At 51.3% G+C, this 23,490-nt stretch overlaps 61 non-coding genes across 61 annotated transcripts in view; 18 read left to right on the top strand and 43 right to left on the bottom strand.

The window, feature by feature from the left end:
* Positions 1 to 41: 41 nt before the first annotated feature.
* On the bottom strand, positions 42 to 160 carry LOC131477600 (5S ribosomal RNA). Its single transcript, XR_009243929.1, has one exon. It is a non-coding gene; the product is annotated as a 5S ribosomal RNA (ribosomal RNA).
* Positions 161 to 456: 296 nt separating this feature from the next.
* LOC131476316 (5S ribosomal RNA) lies at positions 457 to 575 on the bottom strand. Its single transcript, XR_009242691.1, has one exon. It is a non-coding gene; the product is annotated as a 5S ribosomal RNA (ribosomal RNA).
* A 308-nt stretch (positions 576 to 883) lies between these two features.
* Positions 884 to 1,076, top strand: LOC131442266 (U2 spliceosomal RNA). Its single transcript, XR_009232842.1, has one exon. It is a non-coding gene; the product is annotated as a U2 spliceosomal RNA (small nuclear RNA).
* Positions 1,077 to 1,200: 124 nt separating this feature from the next.
* LOC131441256 (5S ribosomal RNA) lies at positions 1,201 to 1,318 on the bottom strand. The gene has a single exon (XR_009231927.1). It is a non-coding gene; the product is annotated as a 5S ribosomal RNA (ribosomal RNA).
* A 308-nt stretch (positions 1,319 to 1,626) lies between these two features.
* Positions 1,627 to 1,817, top strand: LOC131442829 (U2 spliceosomal RNA). Its single transcript, XR_009233389.1, has one exon. It is a non-coding gene; the product is annotated as a U2 spliceosomal RNA (small nuclear RNA).
* Positions 1,818 to 1,941: 124 nt separating this feature from the next.
* Positions 1,942 to 2,060, bottom strand: LOC131476315 (5S ribosomal RNA). Its single transcript, XR_009242690.1, has one exon. It is a non-coding gene; the product is annotated as a 5S ribosomal RNA (ribosomal RNA).
* A 308-nt stretch (positions 2,061 to 2,368) lies between these two features.
* On the top strand, positions 2,369 to 2,561 carry LOC131441844 (U2 spliceosomal RNA). The gene has a single exon (XR_009232439.1). It is a non-coding gene; the product is annotated as a U2 spliceosomal RNA (small nuclear RNA).
* A 124-nt stretch (positions 2,562 to 2,685) lies between these two features.
* On the bottom strand, positions 2,686 to 2,804 carry LOC131477599 (5S ribosomal RNA). Its single transcript, XR_009243928.1, has one exon. It is a non-coding gene; the product is annotated as a 5S ribosomal RNA (ribosomal RNA).
* A 296-nt stretch (positions 2,805 to 3,100) lies between these two features.
* LOC131476314 (5S ribosomal RNA) lies at positions 3,101 to 3,219 on the bottom strand. The gene has a single exon (XR_009242689.1). It is a non-coding gene; the product is annotated as a 5S ribosomal RNA (ribosomal RNA).
* Positions 3,220 to 3,527: 308 nt separating this feature from the next.
* Positions 3,528 to 3,720, top strand: LOC131441843 (U2 spliceosomal RNA). Its single transcript, XR_009232438.1, has one exon. It is a non-coding gene; the product is annotated as a U2 spliceosomal RNA (small nuclear RNA).
* Positions 3,721 to 3,844: 124 nt separating this feature from the next.
* On the bottom strand, positions 3,845 to 3,963 carry LOC131476312 (5S ribosomal RNA). Its single transcript, XR_009242687.1, has one exon. It is a non-coding gene; the product is annotated as a 5S ribosomal RNA (ribosomal RNA).
* A 308-nt stretch (positions 3,964 to 4,271) lies between these two features.
* On the top strand, positions 4,272 to 4,464 carry LOC131442639 (U2 spliceosomal RNA). Its single transcript, XR_009233206.1, has one exon. It is a non-coding gene; the product is annotated as a U2 spliceosomal RNA (small nuclear RNA).
* A 124-nt stretch (positions 4,465 to 4,588) lies between these two features.
* LOC131441078 (5S ribosomal RNA) lies at positions 4,589 to 4,707 on the bottom strand. Its single transcript, XR_009231754.1, has one exon. It is a non-coding gene; the product is annotated as a 5S ribosomal RNA (ribosomal RNA).
* Positions 4,708 to 5,003: 296 nt separating this feature from the next.
* On the bottom strand, positions 5,004 to 5,122 carry LOC131440905 (5S ribosomal RNA). Its single transcript, XR_009231588.1, has one exon. It is a non-coding gene; the product is annotated as a 5S ribosomal RNA (ribosomal RNA).
* Positions 5,123 to 5,430: 308 nt separating this feature from the next.
* On the top strand, positions 5,431 to 5,623 carry LOC131442280 (U2 spliceosomal RNA). Its single transcript, XR_009232856.1, has one exon. It is a non-coding gene; the product is annotated as a U2 spliceosomal RNA (small nuclear RNA).
* A 124-nt stretch (positions 5,624 to 5,747) lies between these two features.
* Positions 5,748 to 5,866, bottom strand: LOC131477074 (5S ribosomal RNA). Its single transcript, XR_009243428.1, has one exon. It is a non-coding gene; the product is annotated as a 5S ribosomal RNA (ribosomal RNA).
* A 296-nt stretch (positions 5,867 to 6,162) lies between these two features.
* LOC131477169 (5S ribosomal RNA) lies at positions 6,163 to 6,281 on the bottom strand. Its single transcript, XR_009243520.1, has one exon. It is a non-coding gene; the product is annotated as a 5S ribosomal RNA (ribosomal RNA).
* Positions 6,282 to 6,577: 296 nt separating this feature from the next.
* LOC131477526 (5S ribosomal RNA) lies at positions 6,578 to 6,696 on the bottom strand. The gene has a single exon (XR_009243860.1). It is a non-coding gene; the product is annotated as a 5S ribosomal RNA (ribosomal RNA).
* Positions 6,697 to 6,992: 296 nt separating this feature from the next.
* Positions 6,993 to 7,111, bottom strand: LOC131477731 (5S ribosomal RNA). The gene has a single exon (XR_009244054.1). It is a non-coding gene; the product is annotated as a 5S ribosomal RNA (ribosomal RNA).
* A 296-nt stretch (positions 7,112 to 7,407) lies between these two features.
* On the bottom strand, positions 7,408 to 7,526 carry LOC131476311 (5S ribosomal RNA). Its single transcript, XR_009242686.1, has one exon. It is a non-coding gene; the product is annotated as a 5S ribosomal RNA (ribosomal RNA).
* Positions 7,527 to 7,834: 308 nt separating this feature from the next.
* On the top strand, positions 7,835 to 8,027 carry LOC131441842 (U2 spliceosomal RNA). The gene has a single exon (XR_009232437.1). It is a non-coding gene; the product is annotated as a U2 spliceosomal RNA (small nuclear RNA).
* Positions 8,028 to 8,151: 124 nt separating this feature from the next.
* Positions 8,152 to 8,270, bottom strand: LOC131476310 (5S ribosomal RNA). The gene has a single exon (XR_009242685.1). It is a non-coding gene; the product is annotated as a 5S ribosomal RNA (ribosomal RNA).
* A 308-nt stretch (positions 8,271 to 8,578) lies between these two features.
* On the top strand, positions 8,579 to 8,771 carry LOC131441841 (U2 spliceosomal RNA). The gene has a single exon (XR_009232436.1). It is a non-coding gene; the product is annotated as a U2 spliceosomal RNA (small nuclear RNA).
* A 124-nt stretch (positions 8,772 to 8,895) lies between these two features.
* On the bottom strand, positions 8,896 to 9,014 carry LOC131476309 (5S ribosomal RNA). Its single transcript, XR_009242684.1, has one exon. It is a non-coding gene; the product is annotated as a 5S ribosomal RNA (ribosomal RNA).
* Positions 9,015 to 9,310: 296 nt separating this feature from the next.
* Positions 9,311 to 9,429, bottom strand: LOC131477729 (5S ribosomal RNA). Its single transcript, XR_009244052.1, has one exon. It is a non-coding gene; the product is annotated as a 5S ribosomal RNA (ribosomal RNA).
* A 296-nt stretch (positions 9,430 to 9,725) lies between these two features.
* On the bottom strand, positions 9,726 to 9,844 carry LOC131476308 (5S ribosomal RNA). The gene has a single exon (XR_009242683.1). It is a non-coding gene; the product is annotated as a 5S ribosomal RNA (ribosomal RNA).
* Positions 9,845 to 10,152: 308 nt separating this feature from the next.
* On the top strand, positions 10,153 to 10,345 carry LOC131442265 (U2 spliceosomal RNA). Its single transcript, XR_009232841.1, has one exon. It is a non-coding gene; the product is annotated as a U2 spliceosomal RNA (small nuclear RNA).
* A 124-nt stretch (positions 10,346 to 10,469) lies between these two features.
* Positions 10,470 to 10,588, bottom strand: LOC131476307 (5S ribosomal RNA). The gene has a single exon (XR_009242682.1). It is a non-coding gene; the product is annotated as a 5S ribosomal RNA (ribosomal RNA).
* A 296-nt stretch (positions 10,589 to 10,884) lies between these two features.
* Positions 10,885 to 11,003, bottom strand: LOC131476306 (5S ribosomal RNA). The gene has a single exon (XR_009242681.1). It is a non-coding gene; the product is annotated as a 5S ribosomal RNA (ribosomal RNA).
* Positions 11,004 to 11,311: 308 nt separating this feature from the next.
* On the top strand, positions 11,312 to 11,504 carry LOC131441840 (U2 spliceosomal RNA). Its single transcript, XR_009232435.1, has one exon. It is a non-coding gene; the product is annotated as a U2 spliceosomal RNA (small nuclear RNA).
* A 124-nt stretch (positions 11,505 to 11,628) lies between these two features.
* LOC131476305 (5S ribosomal RNA) lies at positions 11,629 to 11,747 on the bottom strand. Its single transcript, XR_009242680.1, has one exon. It is a non-coding gene; the product is annotated as a 5S ribosomal RNA (ribosomal RNA).
* A 308-nt stretch (positions 11,748 to 12,055) lies between these two features.
* Positions 12,056 to 12,248, top strand: LOC131441839 (U2 spliceosomal RNA). The gene has a single exon (XR_009232434.1). It is a non-coding gene; the product is annotated as a U2 spliceosomal RNA (small nuclear RNA).
* Positions 12,249 to 12,372: 124 nt separating this feature from the next.
* Positions 12,373 to 12,491, bottom strand: LOC131476304 (5S ribosomal RNA). Its single transcript, XR_009242679.1, has one exon. It is a non-coding gene; the product is annotated as a 5S ribosomal RNA (ribosomal RNA).
* Positions 12,492 to 12,787: 296 nt separating this feature from the next.
* On the bottom strand, positions 12,788 to 12,906 carry LOC131477728 (5S ribosomal RNA). The gene has a single exon (XR_009244051.1). It is a non-coding gene; the product is annotated as a 5S ribosomal RNA (ribosomal RNA).
* A 296-nt stretch (positions 12,907 to 13,202) lies between these two features.
* On the bottom strand, positions 13,203 to 13,321 carry LOC131476303 (5S ribosomal RNA). The gene has a single exon (XR_009242678.1). It is a non-coding gene; the product is annotated as a 5S ribosomal RNA (ribosomal RNA).
* Positions 13,322 to 13,629: 308 nt separating this feature from the next.
* LOC131441837 (U2 spliceosomal RNA) lies at positions 13,630 to 13,822 on the top strand. The gene has a single exon (XR_009232433.1). It is a non-coding gene; the product is annotated as a U2 spliceosomal RNA (small nuclear RNA).
* Positions 13,823 to 13,946: 124 nt separating this feature from the next.
* On the bottom strand, positions 13,947 to 14,065 carry LOC131476301 (5S ribosomal RNA). The gene has a single exon (XR_009242676.1). It is a non-coding gene; the product is annotated as a 5S ribosomal RNA (ribosomal RNA).
* Positions 14,066 to 14,361: 296 nt separating this feature from the next.
* Positions 14,362 to 14,480, bottom strand: LOC131477382 (5S ribosomal RNA). The gene has a single exon (XR_009243722.1). It is a non-coding gene; the product is annotated as a 5S ribosomal RNA (ribosomal RNA).
* A 296-nt stretch (positions 14,481 to 14,776) lies between these two features.
* On the bottom strand, positions 14,777 to 14,895 carry LOC131477839 (5S ribosomal RNA). Its single transcript, XR_009244159.1, has one exon. It is a non-coding gene; the product is annotated as a 5S ribosomal RNA (ribosomal RNA).
* A 296-nt stretch (positions 14,896 to 15,191) lies between these two features.
* On the bottom strand, positions 15,192 to 15,310 carry LOC131476300 (5S ribosomal RNA). Its single transcript, XR_009242675.1, has one exon. It is a non-coding gene; the product is annotated as a 5S ribosomal RNA (ribosomal RNA).
* Positions 15,311 to 15,606: 296 nt separating this feature from the next.
* Positions 15,607 to 15,725, bottom strand: LOC131477727 (5S ribosomal RNA). The gene has a single exon (XR_009244050.1). It is a non-coding gene; the product is annotated as a 5S ribosomal RNA (ribosomal RNA).
* Positions 15,726 to 16,021: 296 nt separating this feature from the next.
* Positions 16,022 to 16,140, bottom strand: LOC131476298 (5S ribosomal RNA). The gene has a single exon (XR_009242674.1). It is a non-coding gene; the product is annotated as a 5S ribosomal RNA (ribosomal RNA).
* A 308-nt stretch (positions 16,141 to 16,448) lies between these two features.
* Positions 16,449 to 16,641, top strand: LOC131441836 (U2 spliceosomal RNA). The gene has a single exon (XR_009232432.1). It is a non-coding gene; the product is annotated as a U2 spliceosomal RNA (small nuclear RNA).
* Positions 16,642 to 16,765: 124 nt separating this feature from the next.
* Positions 16,766 to 16,884, bottom strand: LOC131476297 (5S ribosomal RNA). Its single transcript, XR_009242673.1, has one exon. It is a non-coding gene; the product is annotated as a 5S ribosomal RNA (ribosomal RNA).
* Positions 16,885 to 17,192: 308 nt separating this feature from the next.
* LOC131441835 (U2 spliceosomal RNA) lies at positions 17,193 to 17,385 on the top strand. Its single transcript, XR_009232431.1, has one exon. It is a non-coding gene; the product is annotated as a U2 spliceosomal RNA (small nuclear RNA).
* A 124-nt stretch (positions 17,386 to 17,509) lies between these two features.
* On the bottom strand, positions 17,510 to 17,628 carry LOC131440967 (5S ribosomal RNA). Its single transcript, XR_009231647.1, has one exon. It is a non-coding gene; the product is annotated as a 5S ribosomal RNA (ribosomal RNA).
* Positions 17,629 to 17,924: 296 nt separating this feature from the next.
* Positions 17,925 to 18,043, bottom strand: LOC131477066 (5S ribosomal RNA). The gene has a single exon (XR_009243421.1). It is a non-coding gene; the product is annotated as a 5S ribosomal RNA (ribosomal RNA).
* A 308-nt stretch (positions 18,044 to 18,351) lies between these two features.
* LOC131441834 (U2 spliceosomal RNA) lies at positions 18,352 to 18,544 on the top strand. The gene has a single exon (XR_009232430.1). It is a non-coding gene; the product is annotated as a U2 spliceosomal RNA (small nuclear RNA).
* Positions 18,545 to 18,662: 118 nt separating this feature from the next.
* Positions 18,663 to 18,781, bottom strand: LOC131440961 (5S ribosomal RNA). The gene has a single exon (XR_009231642.1). It is a non-coding gene; the product is annotated as a 5S ribosomal RNA (ribosomal RNA).
* A 296-nt stretch (positions 18,782 to 19,077) lies between these two features.
* Positions 19,078 to 19,196, bottom strand: LOC131441409 (5S ribosomal RNA). The gene has a single exon (XR_009232075.1). It is a non-coding gene; the product is annotated as a 5S ribosomal RNA (ribosomal RNA).
* A 307-nt stretch (positions 19,197 to 19,503) lies between these two features.
* On the top strand, positions 19,504 to 19,696 carry LOC131442225 (U2 spliceosomal RNA). The gene has a single exon (XR_009232801.1). It is a non-coding gene; the product is annotated as a U2 spliceosomal RNA (small nuclear RNA).
* A 124-nt stretch (positions 19,697 to 19,820) lies between these two features.
* LOC131476296 (5S ribosomal RNA) lies at positions 19,821 to 19,939 on the bottom strand. The gene has a single exon (XR_009242672.1). It is a non-coding gene; the product is annotated as a 5S ribosomal RNA (ribosomal RNA).
* Positions 19,940 to 20,227: 288 nt separating this feature from the next.
* Positions 20,228 to 20,346, bottom strand: LOC131476295 (5S ribosomal RNA). The gene has a single exon (XR_009242671.1). It is a non-coding gene; the product is annotated as a 5S ribosomal RNA (ribosomal RNA).
* Positions 20,347 to 20,642: 296 nt separating this feature from the next.
* Positions 20,643 to 20,761, bottom strand: LOC131477304 (5S ribosomal RNA). The gene has a single exon (XR_009243649.1). It is a non-coding gene; the product is annotated as a 5S ribosomal RNA (ribosomal RNA).
* A 296-nt stretch (positions 20,762 to 21,057) lies between these two features.
* On the bottom strand, positions 21,058 to 21,176 carry LOC131476294 (5S ribosomal RNA). The gene has a single exon (XR_009242670.1). It is a non-coding gene; the product is annotated as a 5S ribosomal RNA (ribosomal RNA).
* Positions 21,177 to 21,484: 308 nt separating this feature from the next.
* LOC131441832 (U2 spliceosomal RNA) lies at positions 21,485 to 21,677 on the top strand. Its single transcript, XR_009232428.1, has one exon. It is a non-coding gene; the product is annotated as a U2 spliceosomal RNA (small nuclear RNA).
* Positions 21,678 to 21,801: 124 nt separating this feature from the next.
* Positions 21,802 to 21,920, bottom strand: LOC131476293 (5S ribosomal RNA). The gene has a single exon (XR_009242669.1). It is a non-coding gene; the product is annotated as a 5S ribosomal RNA (ribosomal RNA).
* A 308-nt stretch (positions 21,921 to 22,228) lies between these two features.
* Positions 22,229 to 22,421, top strand: LOC131441831 (U2 spliceosomal RNA). Its single transcript, XR_009232427.1, has one exon. It is a non-coding gene; the product is annotated as a U2 spliceosomal RNA (small nuclear RNA).
* A 124-nt stretch (positions 22,422 to 22,545) lies between these two features.
* LOC131477838 (5S ribosomal RNA) lies at positions 22,546 to 22,664 on the bottom strand. Its single transcript, XR_009244158.1, has one exon. It is a non-coding gene; the product is annotated as a 5S ribosomal RNA (ribosomal RNA).
* A 296-nt stretch (positions 22,665 to 22,960) lies between these two features.
* On the bottom strand, positions 22,961 to 23,079 carry LOC131441328 (5S ribosomal RNA). Its single transcript, XR_009231996.1, has one exon. It is a non-coding gene; the product is annotated as a 5S ribosomal RNA (ribosomal RNA).
* Positions 23,080 to 23,375: 296 nt separating this feature from the next.
* Positions 23,376 to 23,490, bottom strand: part of LOC131440919 (5S ribosomal RNA) — a 119-nt gene continuing 4 nt past the window's right edge. Inside the window, exon 1 of the ribosomal RNA XR_009231601.1 lies at positions 23,376 to 23,490. This exon is cut by the window's right edge and continues 4 nt beyond it. This is a non-coding gene — a ribosomal RNA (5S ribosomal RNA).

The raw sequence follows: 23,490 nt of genomic DNA, 5'->3' as shown, positions 1-23,490 counted from the left end.
ATTGCAAGCCCATGTTTCTTGTAAGGAAGCAGCAGTGTAAAAGCTTACAGCACCTGGTATTCCCAGGCGGTCTCCCATCCAAGTACTAACCAGGCCCGACCCTGCTTAGCTTCCGAGATCAGACGAGATCGGGCGTGCTCAGGGTGGTATGGCCGTAAGGCGACGGGCTGGGGACACAGACTCCTTTTATAGACTAGGCAAGGCCCCCTGCTCGTGGAGGAGCTCAAAAGTCAGCCTTTCGAACACACTGCACTTGAGCCTTTATCTCCACTACCTGCTACACTATATTCCAGTATTAGGAAGCTACATCGAGATGGGTAAGCTGCTGCCCATCTCCAAGCTTCTCACGTGCTTGCAGAGCGACATCCAAGGCTGAAACTAGAAGGACGTTAACGTGTGCCCGTGCGTCAACGTAATTGCAAGCCCATGTTTCTTGTAAGGAAGCAGCAGTGTAAAAGCTTACAGCACCTGGTATTCCCAGGCGGTCTCCCATCCAAGTACTAACCAGGCCCGACCCTGCTTAGCTTCCGAGATCAGACGAGATCGGGCGTGCTCAGGGTGGTATGGCCGTAAGCCGATGGGCTGGGGACACAGACTCCTTTTATAGACTAGGCAAGGCCCCCTGCTCGTGGAGGAGCTCAAAGGTCAGCCTTTCGAACGTTCAAGAGTTTAAGTTGTTTTTGGTGGGCTTTGCTGTATGGCCGCGCCCTTTGAGTGTGTCAAATGTCAAGCAGCTGTCCGTCAAGGCTCAGAGGTGCACTTAGATCACCTTGGGGCGGAGGTGATCAGCAGCAGCCTTTGTTATGCGCACTTAAAAAACATGGCACCACAACAAGTAACTTGTGTGCCAAGATCTTGAGTTGGCCCCACACACTTGTGGGCCATCGCTTCTCGGCCTTTTGGCTAAGATCAAGTGTAGTATCTGTTCTTATCAGTTTAATATCTGATATGTCCTCTATATGGGGATTAAATATTAAATGCATTTTTGAGCATTGGGAGGTGAAAACTGGGGCTTGCTCTCTTCACTCCTTGCATTGGCCTGGCATTGCAGTGCCACCAGGAACGGTGCACCATTCTCTTTTTTCTGTGAAAACCAAAGCAAGGCTGGAACTAGAAGGACGTTAACGTGTGCCTGTGCCCGTGCCCGTGCGTCAACGTAATTGCAAGCCCATGTTTCTTGTAAGGAAGCAGCAGTGTAAAAGCTTACAGCACCTGGTATTCCCAGGCGGTCTCCCATCCAAGTACTAACCAGGCCCGACCCGCTTAGCTTCCGAGATCAGACGAGATCGGGCGTGCTCAGGGTGGTATGGCCGTAAGCCGATGGGCTGGGGACACAGACTCCTTTTATAGACTAGGCAAGGCCCCCTGCTTGTGGAGGAGCTCAAAGGTCAGCCTTTCGAACGTTCAAGAGTTTAAGTTGTTTTTGGTGGGCTTTGCTGTATGGCCGCGCCCTTTGAGTGTGTCAAATGTCAAGCAGCTGTCCGTCAAGGCTCAGAGGTGCACTTAGATCACCTTGGGGTGGAGGTGATCAGCAGCAGCCTTTGTTATGCGCACTTAAAAAACATGGCACCACAACAAGTAACTTGTGTGCCAAGATCTTGAGTTGGCCCCACACACTTGTGGGCCATCGCTTCTCGGCCTTTTGGCTAAGATCAAGTGTAGTATCTGTTCTTATCAGTTTAATATCTGATATGTCCTCTATATGGGGATTAAATATTAAATGCATTTTTGAGCATTGGGAGGTGAAAACTGGGGCTTGCTCTCTTCACTCCTTGCTGATCTGGCATTGCAGTGCCACCAGGAACGGTGCACCATTCTCTTTTTTCTGTGAAAACCAAAGCAAGGCTGGAACTAGAAGGACGTTAACGTGTGCCTGTGCCCGTGCCCGTGCGTCAACGTAATTGCAAGCCCATGTTTCTTGTAAGGAAGCAGCAGTGTAAAAGCTTACAGCACCTGGTATTCCCAGGCGGTCTCCCATCCAAGTACTAACCAGGCCCGACCCTGCTTAGCTTCCGAGATCAGACGAGATCGGGCGTGCTCAGGGTGGTATGGCCGTAAGCCAACGGGCTGGGGACACAGACTCCTTTTATAGACTAGGCAAGGCCCCCTGCTCGTGGAGGAGCTGAAAGGTCAGCCTTTCGAACGTTCAAGAGTTTAAGTTGTTTTTGGTGGGCTTTGCTGTATGGCCGCGCCCTTTGAGTGTGTCAAATGTCAAGCAGCTGTCCGTCAAGGCTCAGAGGTGCACTTAGATCACCTTGGGGCGGAGGTGATCAGCAGCAGCCTTTGTTATGCGCACTTAAAAAACATGGCACCACAACAAGTAACTTGTGTGCCAAGATCTTGAGTTGGCCCCAGACAATTGTGGGCCATCGCTTCTCGGCCTTTTGGCTAAGATCAAGTGTAGTATCTGTTCTTATCAGTTTAATATCTGATATGTCCTCTATATGGGGATTAAATATTAAATGCATTTTTGAGCATTGGGAGGTGAAAACTGGGGCTTGCTCTCTTCACTCCTTGCATTGACCTGGCATTGCAGTGCCACCAGGAACGGTGCACCATTCTCTTTTTTCTGTGAAAACCAAAGCAAGGCTGGAACTAGAAGGACGTTAACGTGTGCCTGTGCCCGTGCCCGTGCGTCAACGTAATTGCAAGCCCATGTTTCTTGTAAGGAAGCAGCAGTGTAAAAGCTTACAGCACCTGGTATTCCCAGGCGGTCTCCCATCCAAGTACTAACCAGGCCCGACCCTGCTTAGCTTCCGAGATCAGACGAGATCGGGCGTGCTCAGGGTGGTATGGCCGTAAGGCGACGGGCTGGGGACACAGACTCCTTTTATAGACTAGGCAAGGCCCCCTGCTCGTGGAGGAGCTCAAAAGTCAGCCTTTCGAACACACTGCACTTGAGCCTTTATCTCCACTACCTGCTACACTATATTCCAGTATTAGGAAGCTACATCGAGATGGGTAAGCTGCTGCCCATCTCCAAGCTTCTCACGTGCTTGCAGAGCGACATCCAAGGCTGAAACTAGAAGGACGTTAACGTGTGCCCGTGCGTCAACGTAATTGCAAGCCCATGTTTCTTGTAAGGAAGCAGCAGTGTAAAAGCTTACAGCACCTGGTATTCCCAGGCGGTCTCCCATCCAAGTACTAACCAGGCCCGACCCTGCTTAGCTTCCGAGATCAGACGAGATCGGGCGTGCTCAGGGTGGTATGGCCGTAAGCCGACGGGCTGGGGACACAGACTCCTTTTATAGACTAGGCAAGGCCCCCTGCTCGTGGAGGAGCTCAAAGGTCAGCCTTTCGAACGTTCAAGAGTTTAAGTTGTTTTTGGTGGGCTTTGCTGTATGGCCGCGCCCTTTGAGTGTGTCAAATGTCAAGCAGCTGTCCGTCAAGGCTCAGAGGTGCACTTAGATCACCTTGGGGCGGAGGTGATCAGCAGCAGCCTTTGTTATGCGCACTTAAAAAACATGGCACCACAACAAGTAACTTGTGTGCCAAGATCTTGAGTTGGCCCCAGACACTTGTGGGCCATCGCTTCTCGGCCTTTTGGCTAAGATCAAGTGTAGTATCTGTTCTTATCAGTTTAATATCTGATATGTCCTCTATATGGGGATTAAATATTAAATGCATTTTTGAGCATTGGGAGGTGAAAACTGGGGCTTGCTCTCTTCACTCCTTGCATTGACCTGGCATTGCAGTGCCACCAGGAACGGTGCACCATTCTCTTTTTTCTGTGAAAACCAAAGCAAGGCTGGAACTAGAAGGACGTTAACGTGTGCCTGTGCCCGTGCCCGTGCGTCAACGTAATTGCAAGCCCATGTTTCTTGTAAGGAAGCAGCAGTGTAAAAGCTTACAGCACCTGGTATTCCCAGGCGGTCTCCCATCCAAGTACTAACCAGGCCCGACCCTGCTTAGCTTCCGAGATCAGACGAGATCGGGCGTGCTCAGGGTGGTATGGCCGTAAGCCGGTGGGCTGGGGACACAGACTCCTTTTACAGGCTAGGCAAGGCCCCCTGCTCGTGGAGGAGCTCAAAGGTCAGCCTTTCGAACGTTCAAGAGTTTAAGTTGTTTTTGGTGGGCTTTGCTGTATGGCCGCGCCCTTTGAGTGTGTCAAATGTCAAGCAGCTGTCCGTCAAGGCTCAGAGGTGCACTTAGATCACCTTGGGGCGGAGGTGATCAGCAGCAGCCTTTGTTATGCGCACTTAAAAAACATGGCACCACAACAAGTAACTTGTGTGCCAGGATCTTGAGTTGGCCCCACACACTTGTGGGCCATCGCTTCTCGGCCTTTTGGCTAAGATCAAGTGTAGTATCTGTTCTTATCAGTTTAATATCTGATATGTCCTCTATATTGGGATTAAATATTAAATGCATTTTTGAGCATTGGGAGGTGAAAACTGGGGCTTGCTCTCTTCACTCCTTGCATTGACCTGGCATTGCAGTGCCACCAGGAACGGTGCACCATTCTCTTTTTTCTGTGAAAACCAAAGCAAGGCTGGAACTAGAAGGACGTTAACGTGTGCCTGTGCCCGTGCCCGTGCGTCAACGTAATTGCAAGCCCATGTTTCTTGTAAGGAAGCAGCAGTGTAAAAGCTTACAGCACCTGGTATTCCCAGGCGGTCTCCCATCCAAGTACTAAACAGGCCCGACCCTGCTTAGCGTCCGAGATCAGACGAGATCGAGCGTGCTCAGGGTGGTATGGCCGTAAGCCCAGGGGCCGGGGACACAGACTCCTTTTATAGACTAGGCAAGGCCCCCTGCTCGTGGAGGAGCTCAAAAGTTAGCCTTTCGAACACACTAAACTTGAGCCTTTATCTCCACTACCTGCTACACTCTATTCCAGTATTAGGAAGCTACACCGAGATGGGTAAGCTGCTCCCCATCTCCAAGCTTCTCACATGCTTGCAGAGCGACATCCAAGGCTGAAACTAGAAGGACATTAACGTGTGCCCGTGCGTCAACGTAATTGCAAGCCCATGTTTCTTGTAAGGAAGCAGCAGTGTAAAAGCTTACAGCACCTGGTATTGCCAGGCGGTCTCCCATCCAAGTACTAACCAGGCCCGACCCTGCTTAGCTTCCGAGATCAGACGAGATCGGGCGTGCTCAGGGTGGTATGGCCGTAAGCCGGCGGGCTGGGGACACAGACTCCTTTTATAGACTAGGCAAGGCCCCCTGCTCGTGGAGGAGCTCAAAGGTCAGCCTTTCGAACGTTCAAGAGTTTAAGTTGTTTTTGGTGGGCTTTGCTGTATGGCCGCGCCCTTTGAGTGTGTCAAATGTCAAGCAGCTGTCCGTCAAGGCTCAGAGGTGCACTTAGATCACCTTGGGGCGGAGGTGATCAGCAGCAGCCTTTGTTATGCGCACTTAAAAAACATGGCACCACAACAAGTAACTTGTGTGCCAAGATCTTGAGTTGGCCCCACACACTTGTGGGCCATTGCTTCTCGGCCTTTTGGCTAAGATCAAGTGTAGTATCTGTTCTTATCAGTTTAATATCTGATATGTCCTCTATATGGGGATTAAATATTAAATGCATTTTTGAGCATTGGGAGGTGAAAACTGGGGCTTGCTCTCTTCACTCCTTGCATTGACCTGGCATTGCAGTGCCACCAGGAACGGTGCACCATTCTCTTTTTTCTGTGAAAACCAAAGCAAGGCTGGAACTAGAAGGACGTTAACGTGTGCCTGTGCCCGTGCCCGTGCGTCAACGTAATTGCAAGCCCATGTTTCTTGTAAGGAAGCAGCAGTGTAAAAGCTTACAGCACCTGGTATTCCCAGGCGGTCACCCATCCAAGTACTAACCAGGCCCGACCCTGCTTAGCTTCCGAGATCAGACGAGATCGGGCATGCTCAGGGTGGTATGGCCGTAAGCCGACGGGCTGGGGACACAGACTCCTTTTATAGACTAGGCAAGGCCCCCTGCTCGTGGAGGAGCTCAAAAGTCAGCCTTTCGAACACACTGCACTTGAGCCTTTATCTCCACTACCTGCTACACTATATTCCAGTATTAGGAAGCTACATCGAGATGGGTAAGCTGCTGCCCATCTCCAAGCTTCTCACGTGCTTGCAGAGCGACATCCAAGGCTGAAACTAGAAGGACGTTAACGTGTGCCCGTGCGTCAACGTAATTGCAAGCCCATGTTTCTTGTAAGGAAGCAGCAGTGTAAAAGCTTACAGCACCTGGTACTCCCAGGCGGTCTCCCATCCAAGTACTAACCAGGCCCGACCCTGCTTAGCTTCCGAGATCAGACGAGATCGGGCGTGCTCAGGGTGGTATGGCCGTAAGCCGACGGGCTGGGGACACAGACTCCTTTTATAGACTAGGCAAGGCCCCCTGGGCGTGGAGGAGCTCAAAAGTCAGCCTTTCGAACACACTAAACTTGAGCCTTTATCTCCACTACCTGCTACACTCTATTCCAGTATTAGGAAGCTACACCGAGATGGGTAAGCTGCTCCCCATCTCCAAGCTTCCCACATGCTTGCAGAGCGACATCCAAGGCTGAAACTAGAAGGACGTTAACATGTGCCCGTGCGTCAACGTAATTGCAAGCCCATGTTTCTTGTAAGGAAGCAGCAGTGTAAAAGCTTACAGCACCTGGTATTCCCAGGCGGTCTCCCATCCAAGTACTAACCAGGCCCGACCCTGTTTAGCTTCCGAGATCAGACGAGATCGGGCATGCTCAGGGTGGTATGGCCGTAAGCCAATGGGCTGGGGACACAGACTCCTTTTATAGACTAGGCAAGGCCCCCTGCTCGTGGAGGAGCTCAAAAGTCAGCCTTGCGAACACACTGCACTTGAGCCTTTATCTCCACTACCTGCTACACTATATTCCAGTATTAGGAAGCTACATCGAGATGGGTTAGCTGCTGCCCATCTCCAAGCTTCTCACGTGCTTGCAGAGCGACATCCAAGGCTGAAACTAGAAGGACGTTAACGTGTGCCCGTGCGTCAACGTAATTGCAAGCCCATGTTTCTTGTAAGGAAGCAGCAGTGTAAAAGCTTACAGCACCTGGTATTCCCAGGCGGTCTCCCATCCAAGTACTAAACAGGCCCGACCCTGCTTAGCTTCCGAGATCAGACGAGATCGAGCGTGCTCAGGGTGGTATGGCCGTAAGCCCAGGGGCCGGGGACACAGACTCCTTTTATAGACTAGGCAAGGCCCCCTGCTCGTGGAGGAGCTCAAAAGTCAGCCTTTCGAACACACTGCACTTGAGCCTTTATCTCCACTACCTGCTACACTATATTCCAGTATTAGGAAGCTACATCGAGATGGGTAAGCTGCTGCCCATCTCCAAGCTTCTCACGTGCTTGCAGAGCGACATCCAAGGCTGAAACTAGAAGGACGTTAACGTGTGCCCGTGCGTCAACGTAATTGCAAGCCCATGTTTCTTGTAAGGAAGCAGCAGTGTAAAAGCTTACAGCACCTGGTATTCCCAGGCGGTCTCCCATCCAAGTACTAACCAGGCCCGACCCTGCTTAGCTTCCGAGATCAGACGAGATCGGGCGTGCTCAGGGTGGTATGGCCGTAAGCCGACGGGCTGGGGACACAGACTCCTTTTATAGACTAGGCAAGGCCCCCTGCTCGTGGAGGAGCTCAAAGGTCAGCCTTTCGAACGTTCAAGAGTTTAAGTTGTTTTTGGTGGGCTTTGCTGTATGGCCGCGCCCTTTGAGTGTGTCAAATGTCAAGCAGCTGTCCGTCAAGGCTCAGAGGTGCACTTAGATCACCTTGGGGCGGAGGTGATCAGCAGCAGCCTTTGTTATGCGCACTTAAAAAACATGGCACCACAACAAGTAACTTGTGTGCCAAGATCTTGAGTTGGCCCCAGACACTTGTGGGCCATCGCTTCTCGGCCTTTTGGCTAAGATCAAGTGTAGTATCTGTTCTTATCAGTTTAATATCTGATATGTCCTCTATATGGGGATTAAATATTAAATGCATTTTTGAGCATTGGGAGGTGAAAACTGGGGCTTGCTCTCTTCACTCCTTGCATTGACCTGGCATTGCAGTGCCACCAGGAACGGTGCACCATTCTCTTTTTTCTGTGAAAACCAAAGCAAGGCTGGAACTAGAAGGACGTTAACGTGTGCCTGTGCCCGTGCCCGTGCGTCAACGTAATTGCAAGCCCATGTTTCTTGTAAGGAAGCAGCAGTGTAAAAGCTTACAGCACCTGGTATTCCCAGGCGGTCTCCCATCCAAGTACTAACCAGGCCCGACCCTGCTTAGCTTCCGAGATCAGACGAGATCGGGCGTGCTCAGGGTGGTATGGCCGTAAGCCGGCGGGCTGGGGACACAGACTCCTTTTATAGACTAGGCAAGGCTCCCTGCTCGTGGAGGAGCTCAAAGGTCAGCCTTTCGAACGTTCAAGAGTTTAAGTTGTTTTTGGTGGGCTTTGCTGTATGGCCGCGCCCTTTGAGTGTGTCAAATGTCAAGCAGCTGTCCGTCAAGGCTCAGAGGTGCACTTAGATCACCTTGGGGCGGAGGTGATCAGCAGCAGCCTTTGTTATGCGCACTTAAAAAACATGGCACCACAACAAGTAACTTGTGTGCCAAGATCTTGAGTTGGCCCCAGACACTTGTGGGCCATCGCTTCTCGGCCTTTTGGCTAAGATCAAGTGTAGTATCTGTTCTTATCAGTTTAATATCTGATATGTCCTCTATATGGGGATTAAATATTAAATGCATTTTTGAGCATTGGGAGGTGAAAACTGGGGCTTGCTCTCTTCACTCCTTGCATTGACCTGGCATTGCAGTGCCACCAGGAACGGTGCACCATTCTCTTTTTTCTGTGAAAACCAAAGCAAGGCTGGAACTAGAAGGACGTTAACGTGTGCCTGTGCCCGTGCCCGTGCGTCAACGTAATTGCAAGCCCATGTTTCTTGTAAGGAAGCAGCAGTGTAAAAGCTTACAGCACCTGGTATTCCCAGGCGGTCTCCCATCCAAGTACTAACCAGGCCCGACCCTGCTTAGCTTCCGAGATCAGACGAGATCGGGCGTGCTCAGGGTGGTATGGCCGTAAGCCGACGGGCTGGGGACACAGACTCCTTTTATAGACTAGGCAAGGCCCCCTGCTCGTGGAGGAGCTCAAAAGTCAGCCTTTCGAACACACTGCACTTGAGCCTTTATCTCCACTACACGCTACACTATATTCCAGTATTAGGAAGCTACATCGAGATGGGTAAGCTGCTGCCCATCTCCAAGCTTCTCACGTGCTTGCAGAGCGACATCCAAGGCTGAAACTAGAAGGACGTTAACGTGTGCCCGTGCGTCAACGTAATTGCAAGCCCATGTTTCTTGTAAGGAAGCAGCAGTGTAAAAGCTTACAGCACCTGGTATTCCCAGGCGGTCTCCCATCCAAGTACTAAACAGGCCCGACCCTGCTTAGCTTCCGAGATCAGACGAGATCGAGCGTGCTCAGGGTGGTATGGCCGTAAGCCCAGGGGCCGGGGACACAGACTCCTTTTATAGACTAGGCAAGGCCCCCTGCTCGTGGAGGAGCTCAAAAGTCAGCCTTTCGAACACACTGCACTTGAGCCTTTATCTCCACTACCTGCTACACTATATTCCAGTATTAGGAAGCTACATCGAGATGGGTAAGCTGCTGCCCATCTCCAAGCTTCTCACGTGCTTGCAGAGCGACATCCAAGGCTGAAACTAGAAGGACGTTAACGTGTGCCCGTGCGTCAACGTAATTGCAAGCCCATGTTTCTTGTAAGGAAGCAGCAGTGTAAAAGCTTACAGCACCTGGTATTCCCAGGCGGTCTCCCATCCAAGTACTAACCAGGCCCGACCCTGCTTAGCTTCCGAGATCAGACGAGATCGGGCGTGCTCAGGGTGGTATGGCCGTAAGCCGACGGGCTGGGGACACAGACTCCTTTTATAGACTAGGCAAGGCCCCCTGCTCGTGGAGGAGCTCAAAGGTCAGCCTTTCGAACGTTCAAGAGTTTAAGTTGTTTTTGGTGGGCTTTGCTGTATGGCCGCGCCCTTTGAGTGTGTCAAATGTCAAGCAGCTGTCCGTCAAGGCTCAGAGGTGCACTTAGATCACCTTGGGGCGGAGGTGATCAGCAGCAGCCTTTGTTATGCGCACTTAAAAAACATGGCACCACAACAAGTAACTTGTGTGCCAAGATCTTGAGTTGGCCCCACACACTTGTGGGCCATCGCTTCTCGGCCTTTTGGCTAAGATCAAGTGTAGTATCTGTTCTTATCAGTTTAATATCTGATATGTCCTCTATATGGGGATTAAATATTAAATGCATTTTTGAGCATTGGGAGGTGAAAACTGGGGCTTGCTCTCTTCACTCCTTGCATTGGCCTGGCATTGCAGTGCCACCAGGAACGGTGCACCATTCTCTTTTTTCTGTGAAAACCAAAGCAAGGCTGGAACTAGAAGGACGTTAACGTGTGCCTGTGCCCGTGCCCGTGCGTCAACGTAATTGCAAGCCCATGTTTCTTGTAAGGAAGCAGCAGTGTAAAAGCTTACAGCACCTGGTATTCCCAGGCGGTCTCCCATCCAAGTACTAACCAGGCCCGACCCTGCTTAGCTTCCGAGATCAGACGAGATCGGGCGTGCTCAGGGTGGTATGGCCGTAAGCCGACGGGCTGGGGACACAGACTCCTTTTATAGACTAGGCAAGGCCCCCTGCTCGTGGAGGAGCTCAAAAGTCAGCCTTTCGAACACACTGCACTTGAGCCTTTATCTCCACTACCTGCTACACTATATTCCAGTATTAGGAAGCTACATCGAGATGGGTAAGCTGCTGCCCATCTCCAAGCTTCTCACGTGCTTGCAGAGCGACATCCAAGGCTGAAACTAGAAGGACGTTAACGTGTGCCCGTGCGTCAACGTAATTGCAAGCCCATGTTTCTTGTAAGGAAGCAGCAGTGTAAAAGCTTACAGCACCTGGTATTCCCAGGCGGTCTCCCATCCAAGTACTAACCAGGCCCGACCCTGCTTAGCTTCCGAGATCAGACGAGATCGGGCGTGCTCAGGGTGGTATGGCCGTAAGCCGGTGGGCTGGGGACACAGACTCCTTTTATAGACTAGGCAAGGCTCCCTGCTCGTGGAGGAGCTCAAAGGTCAGCCTTTCGAACGTTCAAGAGTTTAAGTTGTTTTTGGTGGGCTTTGCTGTATGGCCGCGCCCTTTGAGTGTGTCAAATGTCAAGCAGCTGTCCGTCAAGGCTCAGAGGTGCACTTAGATCACCTTGGGGCGGAGGTGATCAGCAGCAGCCTTTGTTATGCGCACTTAAAAAACATGGCACCACAACAAGTAACTTGTGTGCCAAGATCTTGAGTTGGCCCCAGACACTTGTGGGCCATCGCTTCTCGGCCTTTTGGCTAAGATCAAGTGTAGTATCTGTTCTTATCAGTTTAATATCTGATATGTCCTCTATATGGGGATTAAATATTAAATGCATTTTTGAGCATTGGGAGGTGAAAACTGGGGCTTGCTCTCTTCACTCCTTGCATTGACCTGGCATTGCAGTGCCACCAGGAACGGTGCACCATTCTCTTTTTTCTGTGAAAACCAAAGCAAGGCTGGAACTAGAAGGACGTTAACGTGTGCCTGTGCCCGTGCCCGTGCGTCAACGTAATTGCAAGCCCATGTTTCTTGTAAGGAAGCAGCAGTGTAAAAGCTTACAGCACCTGGTATTCCCAGGCGGTCTCCCATCCAAGTACTAACCAGGCCCGACCCTGCTTAGCTTCCGAGATCAGACGAGATCGGGCGTGCTCAGGGTGGTATGGCCGTAAGCCGGCGGGCTGGGGACACAGACTCCTTTTATAGACTAGGCAAGGCTCCCTGCTCGTGGAGGAGCTCAAAGGTCAGCCTTTCGAACGTTCAAGAGTTTAAGTTGTTTTTGGTGGGCTTTGCTGTATGGCCGCGCCCTTTGAGTGTGTCAAATGTCAAGCAGCTGTCCGTCAAGGCTCAGAGGTGCACTTAGATCACCTTGGGGCGGAGGTGATCAGCAGCAGCCTTTGTTATGCGCACTTAAAAAACATGGCACCACAACAAGTAACTTGTGTGCCAAGATCTTGAGTTGGCCCCAGACACTTGTGGGCCATCGCTTCTCGGCCTTTTGGCTAAGATCAAGTGTAGTATCTGTTCTTATCAGTTTAATATCTGATATGTCCTCTATATGGGGATTAAATATTAAATGCATTTTTGAGCATTGGGAGGTGAAAACTGGGGCTTGCTCTCTTCACTCCTTGCATTGACCTGGCATTGCAGTGCCACCAGGAACGGTGCACCATTCTCTTTTTTCTGTGAAAACCAAAGCAAGGCTGGAACTAGAAGGACGTTAACGTGTGCCTGTGCCCGTGCCCGTGCGTCAACGTAATTGCAAGCCCATGTTTCTTGTAAGGAAGCAGCAGTGTAAAAGCTTACAGCACCTGGTATTCCCAGGCGGTCTCCCATCCAAGTACTAACCAGGCCCGACCCTGCTTAGCTTCCGAGATCAGACGAGATCGGGCGTGCTCAGGGTGGTATGGCCGTAAGCCGACGGGCTGGGGACACAGACTCCTTTTATAGACTAGGCAAGGCCCCCTGCTCGTGGAGGAGCTCAAAAGTCAGCCTTTCGAACACACTGCACTTGAGCCTTTATCTCCACTACACGCTACACTATATTCCAGTATTAGGAAGCTACATCGAGATGGGTAAGCTGCTGCCCATCTCCAAGCTTCTCACGTGCTTGCAGAGCGACATCCAAGGCTGAAACTAGAAGGACGTTAACGTGTGCCCGTGCGTCAACGTAATTGCAAGCCCATGTTTCTTGTAAGGAAGCAGCAGTGTAAAAGCTTACAGCACCTGGTATTCCCAGGCGGTCTCCCATCCAAGTACTAAACAGGCCCGACCCTGCTTAGCTTCCGAGATCAGACGAGATCGAGCGTGCTCAGGGTGGTATGGCCGTAAGCCCAGGGGCCGGGGACACAGACTCCTTTTATAGACTAGGCAAGGCCCCCTGCTCGTGGAGGAGCTCAAAAGTTAGCCTTTCGAACACACTAAACTTGAGCCTTTATCTCCACTACCTGCTACACTCTATTCCAGTATTAGGAAGCTACATCGAGATGGGTAAGCTGCTGCCCATCTCCAAGCTTCTCACGTGCTTGCAGAGCGACATCCAAGGCTGAAACTAGAAGGACGTTAACGTGTGCCCGTGCGTCAACGTAATTGCAAGCCCATGTTTCTTGTAAGGAAGCAGCAGTGTAAAAGCTTACAGCACCTGGTATTCCCAGGCGGTCTCCCATCCAAGTACTAACCAGGCCCGACCCTGCTTAGCTTCCGAGATCAGACGAGATCGGGCGTGCTCAGGGTGGTATGGCCGTAAGCCGACGGGCTGGGGACACAGACTCCTTTTATAGACTAGGCAAGGCCCCCTGCTCGTGGAGGAGCTCAAAGGTCAGCCTTTCGAACGTTCAAGAGTTTAAGTTGTTTTTGGTGGGCTTTGCTGTATGGCCGCGCCCTTTGAGTGTGTCAAATGTCAAGCAGCTGTCCGTCAAGGCTCAGAGGTGCACTTAGATCACCTTGGGGCGGAGGTGATCAGCAGCAGCCTTTGTTATGCGCACTTAAAAAACATGGCACCACAACAAGTAACTTGTGTGCCAAGATCTTGAGTTGGCCCCAGACACTTGTGGGCCATCGCTTCTCGGCCTTTTGGCTAAGATCAAGTGTAGTATCTGTTCTTATCAGTTTAATATCTGATATGTCCTCTATATGGGGATTAAATATTAAATGCATTTTTGAGCATTGGGAGGTGAAAACTGGGGCTTGCTCTCTTCACTCCTTGCATTGACCTGGCATTGCAGTGCCACCAGGAACGGTGCACCATTCTCTTTTTTCTGTGAAAACCAAAGCAAGGCTGGAACTAGAAGGACGTTAACGTGTGCCTGTGCCCGTGCCCGTGCGTCAACGTAATTGCAAGCCCATGTTTCTTGTAAGGAAGCAGCAGTGTAACAGCTTACAGCACCTGGTATTCCCAGGCGGTCTCCCATCCAAGTACTAACCAGGCCCGACCCTGCTTAGCTTCCGAGATCAGACGAGATCGGGCGTGCTCAGGGTGGTATGGCCGTAAGCCAACGGGCTGGGGACACAGACTCCTTTTATAGACTAGGCAAGGTCCCCTGCTCGTGGAGGAGCTCAAAAGTCAGCCTTTCGAACACACTGCACTTGAGCCTTTATCTCCACTGCCTGCTACACTCTATTCCAGTATTAGGAAGCTACACCGAGATGGGTAAGCTGCTCCCCATCTCCAAGCTTCTCACGTGCTTGCAGAGCGACATCCAAGGCTGAAACTAGAAGGACGTTAACATGTGCCCGTGCGTCAACGTAATTGCAAGCCCATGTTTCTTGTAAGGAAGCAGCAGTGTAAAAGCTTACAGCACCTGGTATTCCCAGGCGGTCTCCCATCCAAGTACTAACCAGGCCCGACCCTGCATAGCTTCCGAGATCAGACGAGATCGGGCGTGTTCAGGGTGGTATGGCCGTAAGCCAACGGGCTGGGGACACAGACTCCTTTTATAGACTAGTCAAGGCCCCCTGCTCGTGGAGGAGCTCAAAAGTCAGCCTTTCGAACACACTGCACTTGAGCCTTTATCTCCACTACCTGCTACACTCTATTCCAGTATTAGGAAGCTACACCGAGATGGGTAAGCTGCTCCCCATCTCCAAGCTTCTCACGTGCTTGCAGAGCGACATCCAAGGCTGAAACTAGAAGGACGTTAACATGTGCCCGTGCGTCAACGTAATTGCAAGCCCATGTTTCTTGTAAGGAAGCAGCAGTGTAAAAGCTTACAGCACCTGGTATTCCCAGGCGGTCTCCCATCCAAGTACTAACCAGGCCCGACCCTGCATAGCTTCCGAGATCAGACGAGATCGGGCGTGCTCAGGGTGGTATGGCCGTAAGCCAACGGGCTGGGGACACAGACTCCTTTTATAGACTAGTCAAGGCCCCCTGCTCGTGGAGGAGCTCAAAAGTCAGCCTTTCGAACACACTGCACTTGAGCCTTTATCTCCACTACCTGCTACACTCTATTCCAGTATTAGGAAGCTACACCGAGATGGGTAAGCTGCTCCCCATCTCCAAGCTTCTCACGTGCTTGCAGAGCGACATCCAAGGCTGAAACTAGAAGGACGTTAACATGTGCCCGTGCGTCAACGTAATTGCAAGCCCATGTTTCTTGTAAGGAAGCAGCAGTGTAAAAGCTTACAGCACCTGGTATTCCCAGGCGGTCTCCCATCCAAGTACTAACCAGGCCCGACCCTGCTTAGCTTCCGAGATCAGACGAGATCGGGCGTGCTCAGGGTGGTATGGCCGTAAGCCAATGGGCTGGGGACACAGACTCCTTTTATAGACTAGGCAAGGCCCCCTGCTCGTGGAGGAGCTCAAAAGTCAGCCTTGCGAACACATTGCACTTGAGCCTTTATCTCCACTACCTGCTACACTATATTCCAGTATTAGGAATCTACATCGAGATGGGTAAGCTGCTGCCCATCTCCAAGCTTCTCACGTGCTTGCAGAGCGACATCCAAGGCTGAAACTAGAAGGACGTTAACGTGTGCCCGTGCGTCAACGTAATTGCAAGCCCATGTTTCTTGTAAGGAAGCAGCAGTGTAAAAGCTTACAGCACCTGGTATTCCCAGGCGGTCTCCCATCCAAGTACTAAACAGGCCCGACCCTGCTTAGCTTCCGAGATCAGACGAGATCGAGCGTGCTCAGGGTGGTATGGCCGTAAGCCCAGGGGCCGGGGACACAGACTCCTTTTATAGACTAGGCAAGGCCCCCTGCTCGTGGAGGAGCTCAAAAGTCAGCCTTTCGAACACACTAAACTTGAGCCTTTATCTCCACTACCTGCTACACTCTATTCCAGTATTAGGAAGCTACACCGAGATGGGTAAGCTGCTCCCCATCTCCAAGCTTCTCACATGCTTGCCGAGCGACATCCAAGGCTGAAACTAGAAGGACGTTAACGTGTGCCCGTGCGTCAACGTAATTGCAAGCCCATGTTTCTTGTAAGGAAGCAGCAGTGTAAAAGCTTACAGCACCTGGTATTCCCAGGCGGTCTCCCATCCAAGTACTAACCAGGCCCGACCCTGCTTAGCTTCCGAGATCAGACGAGATCGGGCGTGCTCAGGGTGGTATGGCCGTAAGCCGGCGGGGTGGGGACACAGACTCCTTTTATAGACTAGGCAAGGCCCCCTGCTCGTGGAGGAGCTCAAAGGTCAGCCTTTCGAACGTTCAAGAGTTTAAGTTGTTTTTGGTGGGCTTTGCTGTATGGCCGCGCCCTTTGAGTGTGTCAAATGTCAAGCAGCTGTCCGTCAAGGCTCAGAGGTGCACTTAGATCACCTTGGGGCGGAGGTGATCAGCAGCAGCCTTTGTTATGCGCACTTAAAAAACATGGCACCACAACAAGTAACTTGTGTGCCAAGATCTTGAGTTGGCCCCACACACTTGTGGGCCATCGCTTCTCGGCCTTTTGGCTAAGATCAAGTGTAGTATCTGTTCTTATCAGTTTAATATCTGATATGTCCTCTATATGGGGATTAAATATTAAATGCATTTTTGAGCATTGGGAGGTGAAAACTGGGGCTTGCTCTCTTCACTCCTTGCATTGACCTGGCATTGCAGTGCCACCAGGAACGGTGCACCATTCTCTTTTTTCTGTGAAAACCAAAGCAAGGCTGGAACTAGAAGGACGTTAACGTGTGCCTGTGCCCGTGCCCGTGCGTCAACGTAATTGCAAGCCCATGTTTCTTGTAAGGAAGCAGCAGTGTAAAAGCTTACAGCACCTGGTATTCCCAGGCGGTCTCCCATCCAAGTACTAACCAGGCCCGACCCTGCTTAGCTTCCGAGATCAGACGAGATCGGGCGTGCTCAGGGTGGTATGGCCGTAAGCCGACGGGCTGGGGACACAGACTCCTTTTATAGACTAGGCAAGGCCCCCTGCTCGTGGAGGAGCTCAAAGGTCAGCCTTTCGAACGTTCAAGAGTTTAAGTTGTTTTTGGTGGGCTTTGCTGTATGGCCGCGCCCTTTGAGTGTGTCAAATGTCAAGCAGCTGTCCGTCAAGGCTCAGAGGTGCACTTAGATCACCTTGGGGCGGAGGTGATCAGCAGCAGCCTTTGTTATGCGCACTTAAAAAACATGGCACCACAACAAGTAACTTGTGTGCCAAGATCTTGAGTTGGCCCCACACACTTGTGGGCCATCGCTTCTCGGCCTTTTGGCTAAGATCAAGTGTAGTATCTGTTCTTATCAGTTTAATATCTGATATGTCCTCTATATGGGGATTAAATATTAAATGCATTTTTGAGCATTGGGAGGTGAAAACTGGGGCTTGCTCTCTTCACTCCTTGCATTGACCTGGCATTGCAGTGCCACCAGGAACGGTGCACCATTCTCTTTTTTCTGTGAAAACCAAAGCAAGGCTGGAACTAGAAGGACGTTAACGTGTGCCTGTGCCCGTGCCCGTGCGTCAACGTAATTGCAAGCCCATGTTTCTTGTAAGGAAGCAGCAGTGTAAAAGCTTACAGCACCTGGTATTCCCAGGCGGTCTCCCATCCAAGTACTAAACAGGCCCGACCCTGCTTAGCTTCCGAGATCAGACGAGATCGAGCATGCTCAGGGTGGTATGGCCGTAAGCCCAGGGGCCGGGGACACAGACTCCTTTTATAGACTAGGCAAGGCCCCCTGCTCGTGGAGAAGCTCAAAAGTCAGCCTTTCGAACACACTAAACTTGAGCCTTTATCTCCACTACCTGCTACACTCTATTCCAGTATTAGGAAGCTACACCGAGATGGGTAAGCTGCTCCCCATCTCCAAGCTTCTCACATGCTTGCAGAGCGACATCCAAGGCTGAAACTAGAAGGACATTAACGTGTGCCCGTGCGTCAACGTAATTGCAAGCCCATGTTTCTTGTAAGGAAGCAGCAGTGTAAGAGCTTACAGCACCTGGTATTCCCAGACGGTCTCCCATCCAAGTACTAACCAGGCCCGACCCTGCTTAGCTTCCGAGATCAGACGAGATCGGGCGTGCTCAGGGTGGTATGGCCGTAAGCCGACGGGCTGGGGACACAGACTCCTTTTATAGACTAGGCAAGGCCCCCTGCTCGTGGAGGAGCTCAAAGGTCAGCCTTTCGAACGTTCAAGAGTTTAAGTTGTTTTTGGTGGGCTTTGCTGTATGGCCGCGCCCTTTGAGTGTGTCAAATGTCAAGCAGCTGTCCGTCAAGGCTCAGAGGTGCACTTAGATCACCTTGGGGCGGAGGTGATCAGCAGCAGCCTTTGTTATGCGCACTTAAAAAACATGGCACCACAACAAGTAACTTGTGTGCCAAGATCTTGAGTTGGCCCCAGACACTTGTGGGCCATCGCTTCTCGGCCTTTTGGCTAAGATCAAGTGTAGTATCTGTTCTTATCAGTTTAATATCTGATATGTCCTCTATATGGGGATTAAATATTAAATGCATTTTTGAGCATTGGGAGGTGAAAACTGGGGCTTGCTCTCTTCACTCCTTGCATTGACCTGGCATTGCAGTGCCACCAGGAACGGTGCACCATTCTCTTTTTTCTGTGAAAACCAAAGCAAGGCTGGAACTAGAAGGACGTTAACGTGTGCCTGTGCCCGTGCGTCAACGTAATTGCAAGCCCATGTTTCTTGTAAGGAAGCAGCAGTGTAAAAGCTTACAGTACCTGGTATTCCCAGGCGGTCTCCCATCCAAGTATTAACCAGGCCCGACCCTGCTTAGCTTCCGAGATCAGACGAGATCGGGCGTGCTCAGGGTGGTATGGCCGTAAGCCCAGGGGCCGGGGACACAGACTCCTTTTATAGACTAGGCAAGGCCCCCTGCTTGTGGAGGAGCTCAAAAGTCAGCCTTTCGAACACACTGCACTTGAGCCTTTATCTCCACTACCTGCTACACTCTATTCCAGTATTAGGAAGCTACACCGAGATGGGTAAGCTGCTCCCCATCTCCAATTTTCTCACATGCTTGCAGAGCGACATCCAAGGCTGAAACTAGAAGGACGTTAACGTGTGTTTGTGCGTCAACGTAATTGCAAGCCCATGTTTCTTGTAAGGAAGCAGCAGTGTAATAGCTTAAAGCACCTTGTATTCCCAGGCGGTCTCCCATCCAAGTACTAACCAGGCCCGACCCTGCTTAGCTTCCGAGATCAGACGAGATCGGGCGTGCTCAGGGTGGTATGGCGGTAAGCCGACGGGCTGGGGACACAGACTCCTTTTATAGACTAGGCAAGGCCCCCTGCTCGTGGAGGAGCTCAAAAGTCAGCCTTTCGAACGTTCAAGAGTTTAAGTTGTTTTTGGTGGGCTTTGCTGTATGGCCGCGCCCTTTGAGTGTGTCAAATGTCAAGCAGCTGTCTGTCAAGGCTCAGAGTGCACTTAGATCACCTTGGGGCGGAGGTGATCAGCAGCAGCCTTTGTTATGCGCACTTAAAAAACATGGCACCACAACAAGTAACTTGTGTGCCAAGATCTTGAGTTGGCCCCAGACACTTGTGGGCCATCGCTTCTCGGCCTTTTGGCTAAGATCAAGTGTAGTATCTGTTCTTATCAGTTTAATATCTGATATGTCCTCTATATGGGGATTAAATATTAAATGCATTTTTGAGCATTGGGAGTTGAAAACTGGGGCTTGCTCTCTTCACTCCTTGCATTGACCTGGCATTGCAGTGCCACCAGGAACGGTGCACCATTCTCTTTTTTCTGTGAAAACCAAAGCAAGGCTGGAACTAGAAGTACGTTAACGTGTGCCTGTGCCCGTGCCCGTGCGTCAACGTAATTGCAAGCCCATGTTTCTTGTAAGGAAGCAGCAGTGTAAAAGCTTACAGCACCTGGTATTCCCAGGCGGTCTCCCATCCAAGTACTAACCAGGCCCGACCCTGCTTAGCTTCCGAGATCAGACGAGATCGGGCGTGCTCAGGGTGGTATGGCCGTAAGCCGACGGGCTGGGGACACAGACTCCTTTTATAGACTAGGCAAGGCCCCCTGCTCGTGGAGGAGCTCAAAAGTCAGCCTTTCGAACACACTGCACTTGAGCCTTTATCTCGAGTACCTGCTACACTATATTCCAGTATTAGGAAGCTACATCGAGATGGGTAAGCTGCTGCCCATCTCCAAGCTTCTCACATGCTTGCAGAGCGACATCCAAGGCTGAAACTAGAAGGACGTTAACGTGTGCCAACGTAATTGCAAGCCCATGTTTCTTGTAAGGAAGCAGCAGTGTAAAAGCTTACAGCACCTGGTATTCCCAGGCGGTCTCCCATCCAAGTACTAACCAGGCCCGACCCTGCTTAGCTTCCGAGATCAGACGAGATCGGGCGTGCTCAGGGTGGTATGGCCGTAAGCCGACGGGCTGGGGACACAGACTCCTTTTATAGACTAGGCAAGGCCCCCTGCTCGTGGAGGAGCTCAAAAGTCAGCCTTTCGAACACACTGCACTTGAGCCTTTATCTCCACTACCTGCTACACTATATTCCAGTATTAGGAAGCTACATCGAGATGGGTAAGCTGCTGCCCATCTCCAAGCTTCTCACGTGCTTGCAGAGCGACATCCAAGGCTGAAACTAGAAGGACGTTAACGTGTGCCCGTGCGTCAACGTAATTGCAAGCCCATGTTTCTTGTAAGGAAGCAGCAGTGTAAAAGCTTACAGCACCTGGTATTCCCAGGCGGTCTCCCATCCAAGTACTAAACAGGCCCGACCCTGCTTAGCTTCCGAGATCAGACGAGATCGGGCGTGCTCAGGGTGGTATGGCCGTAAGCCCAGGGGCCGGGGACACAGACTCCTTTTATAGACTAGGCAAGGCCCCCTGCTCGTGGAGGAGCTCAAAAGTCAGCCTTTCGAACACACTAAACTTGAGCCTTTATCTCCACTACCTGCTACACTCTATTCCAGTATTAGGAAGCTACACCGAGATGGGTAAGCTGCTCCCCATCTCCAAGCTTCTCACATGCTTGCCGAGCGACATCCAAGGCTGAAACTAGAAGGACATTAACGTGTGCCCGTGCGTCAACGTAATTGCAAGCCCATGTTTCTTGTAAGGAAGCAGCAGTGTAAAAGCTTACAGCACCTGGTATTCCCAGGCGGTCTCCCATCCAAGTACTAACCAGGCCCGACCCTGCTTAGCTTCCGAGATCAGACGAGATCGGGCGTGCTCAGGGTGGTATGGCCGTAAGCCGGCGGGGTGGGGACACAGACTCCTTTTATAGACTAGGCAAGGCCCCCTGCTCGTGGAGGAGCTCAAAGGTCAGCCTTTCGAACGTTCAAGAGTTTAAGTTGTTTTTGGTGGGCTTTGCTGTATGGCCGCGCCCTTTGAGTGTGTCAAATGTCAAGCAGCTGTCCGTCAAGGCTCAGAGGTGCACTTAGATCACCTTGGGGCGGAGGTGATCAGCAGCAGCCTTTGTTATGCGCACTTAAAAAACATGGCACCACAACAAGTAACTTGTGTGCCAAGATCTTGAGTTGGCCCCAGACACTTGTGGGCCATCGCTTCTCGGCCTTTTGGCTAAGATCAAGTGTAGTATCTGTTCTTATCAGTTTAATATCTGATATGTCCTCTATATGGGGATTAAATATTAAATGCATTTTTGAGCATTGGGAGGTGAAAACTGGGGCTTGCTCTCTTCACTCCTTGCATTGACCTGGCATTGCAGTGCCACCAGGAACGGTGCACCATTCTCTTTTTTCTGTGAAAACCAAAGCAAGGCTGGAACTAGAAGGACGTTAACGTGTGCCTGTGCCCGTGCCCGTGCGTCAACGTAATTGCAAGCCCATGTTTCTTGTAAGGAAGCAGCAGTGTAAAAGCTTACAGCACCTGGTATTCCCAGGCGGTCTCCCATCCAAGTACTAACCAGGCCCGACCCTGCTTAGCTTCCGAGATCAGACGAGATCGGGCGTGCTCAGGGTGGTATGGCCGTAAGCCGACGGGCTGGGGACACAGACTCCTTTTATAGACTAGGCAAGGCCCCCTGCTCGTGGAGGAGCTCAAAGGTCAGCCTTTCGAACGTTCAAGAGTTTAAGTTGTTTTTGGTGGGCTTTGCTGTATGGCCGCGCCCTTTGAGTGTGTCAAATGTCAAGCAGCTGTCCGTCAAGGCTCAGAGGTGCACTTAGATCACCTTGGGGCGGAGGTGATCAGCAGCAGCCTTTGTTATGCGCACTTAAAAAACATGGCACCACAACAAGTAACTTGTGTGCCAAGATCTTGAGTTGGCCCCAGACACTTGTGGGCCATCGCTTCTCGGCCTTTTGGCTAAGATCAAGTGTAGTATCTGTTCTTATCAGTTTAATATCTGATATGTCCTCTATATGGGGATTAAATATTAAATGCATTTTTGAGCATTGGGAGGTGAAAACTGGGGCTTGCTCTCTTCACTCCTTGCATTGACCTGGCATTGCAGTGCCACCAGGAACGGTGCACCATTCTCTTTTTTCTGTGAAAACCAAAGCAAGGCTGGAACTAGAAGGACGTTAACGTGTGCCTGTGCCCGTGCCCGTGCGTCAACGTAATTGCAAGCCCATGTTTCTTGTAAGGAAGCAGCAGTGTAAAAGCTTACAGCACCTGGTATTCCCAGGCGGTCTCCCATCCAAGTACTAACCAGGCCCGACCCTGCATAGCTTCCGAGATCAGACGAGATCGGGCGTGCTCAGGGTGGTATGGCCGTAAGCCAACGGGCTGGGGACACAGACTCCTTTTATAGACTAGTCAAGGCCCCCTGCTCGTGGAGGAGCTCAAAAGTCAGCCTTTCGAACACACTGCACTTGAGCCTTTATCTCCACTACCTGCTACACTCTATTCCAGTATTAGGAAGCTACACCGAGATGGGTAAGCTGCTCCCCATCTCCAAGCTTCTCACGTGCTTGCAGAGCGACATCCAAGGCTGAAACTAGAAGGACGTTAACATGTGCCCGTGCGTCAACGTAATTGCAAGCCCATGTTTCTTGTAAGGAAGCAGCAGTGTAAAAGCTTACAGCACCTGGTATTCCCAGGCGGTCTCCCATCCAAGTACTAACCAGGCCCGACCCTGCATAGCTTCCGAGATCAGACGAGAGCGGGCGTGCTCAGGGTGGTATGGCCGTAAGCCAACGGGCTGGGGACACAGACTCCTTTTATAGACTAGTCAAGGCCCCCTGCTCGTGGAGGAGCTCAAAAGTCAGCCTTTCGAACACACTGCACTTGAGCCTTTATCTCCACTACCTGCTACACTCTATTCCAGTATTAGGAAGCTACACCGAGATGGGTAAGCTGCTCCCCATCTCCAAGCTTCTCACGTGCTTGCAGAGCGACATCCAAGGCTGAAACTAGAAGGACGTTAACATGTGCCCGTGCGTCAACGTAATTGCAAGCCCATGTTTCTTGTAAGGAAGCAGCAGTGTAAAAGCTTACAGCACCTGGTATTCCCAGGCGGTCTCCCATCCAAGTACTAACCAGGCCCGACCCTGCTTAGCTTCCTAGATCAGACGAGATCGGGCGTGCTCAGGGTGGTATGGCCGT

Source organism: Solea solea, chromosome 16, assembly GCF_958295425.1.
Source record: "Solea solea chromosome 16, fSolSol10.1, whole genome shotgun sequence".
In the NCBI taxonomy this organism is placed as follows: domain Eukaryota; kingdom Metazoa; phylum Chordata; class Actinopteri; order Pleuronectiformes; family Soleidae; genus Solea; species Solea solea.
Note: the sequence above shows the minus strand (reverse complement) of the source record. Positions and strands in the feature narration are given on the sequence as shown.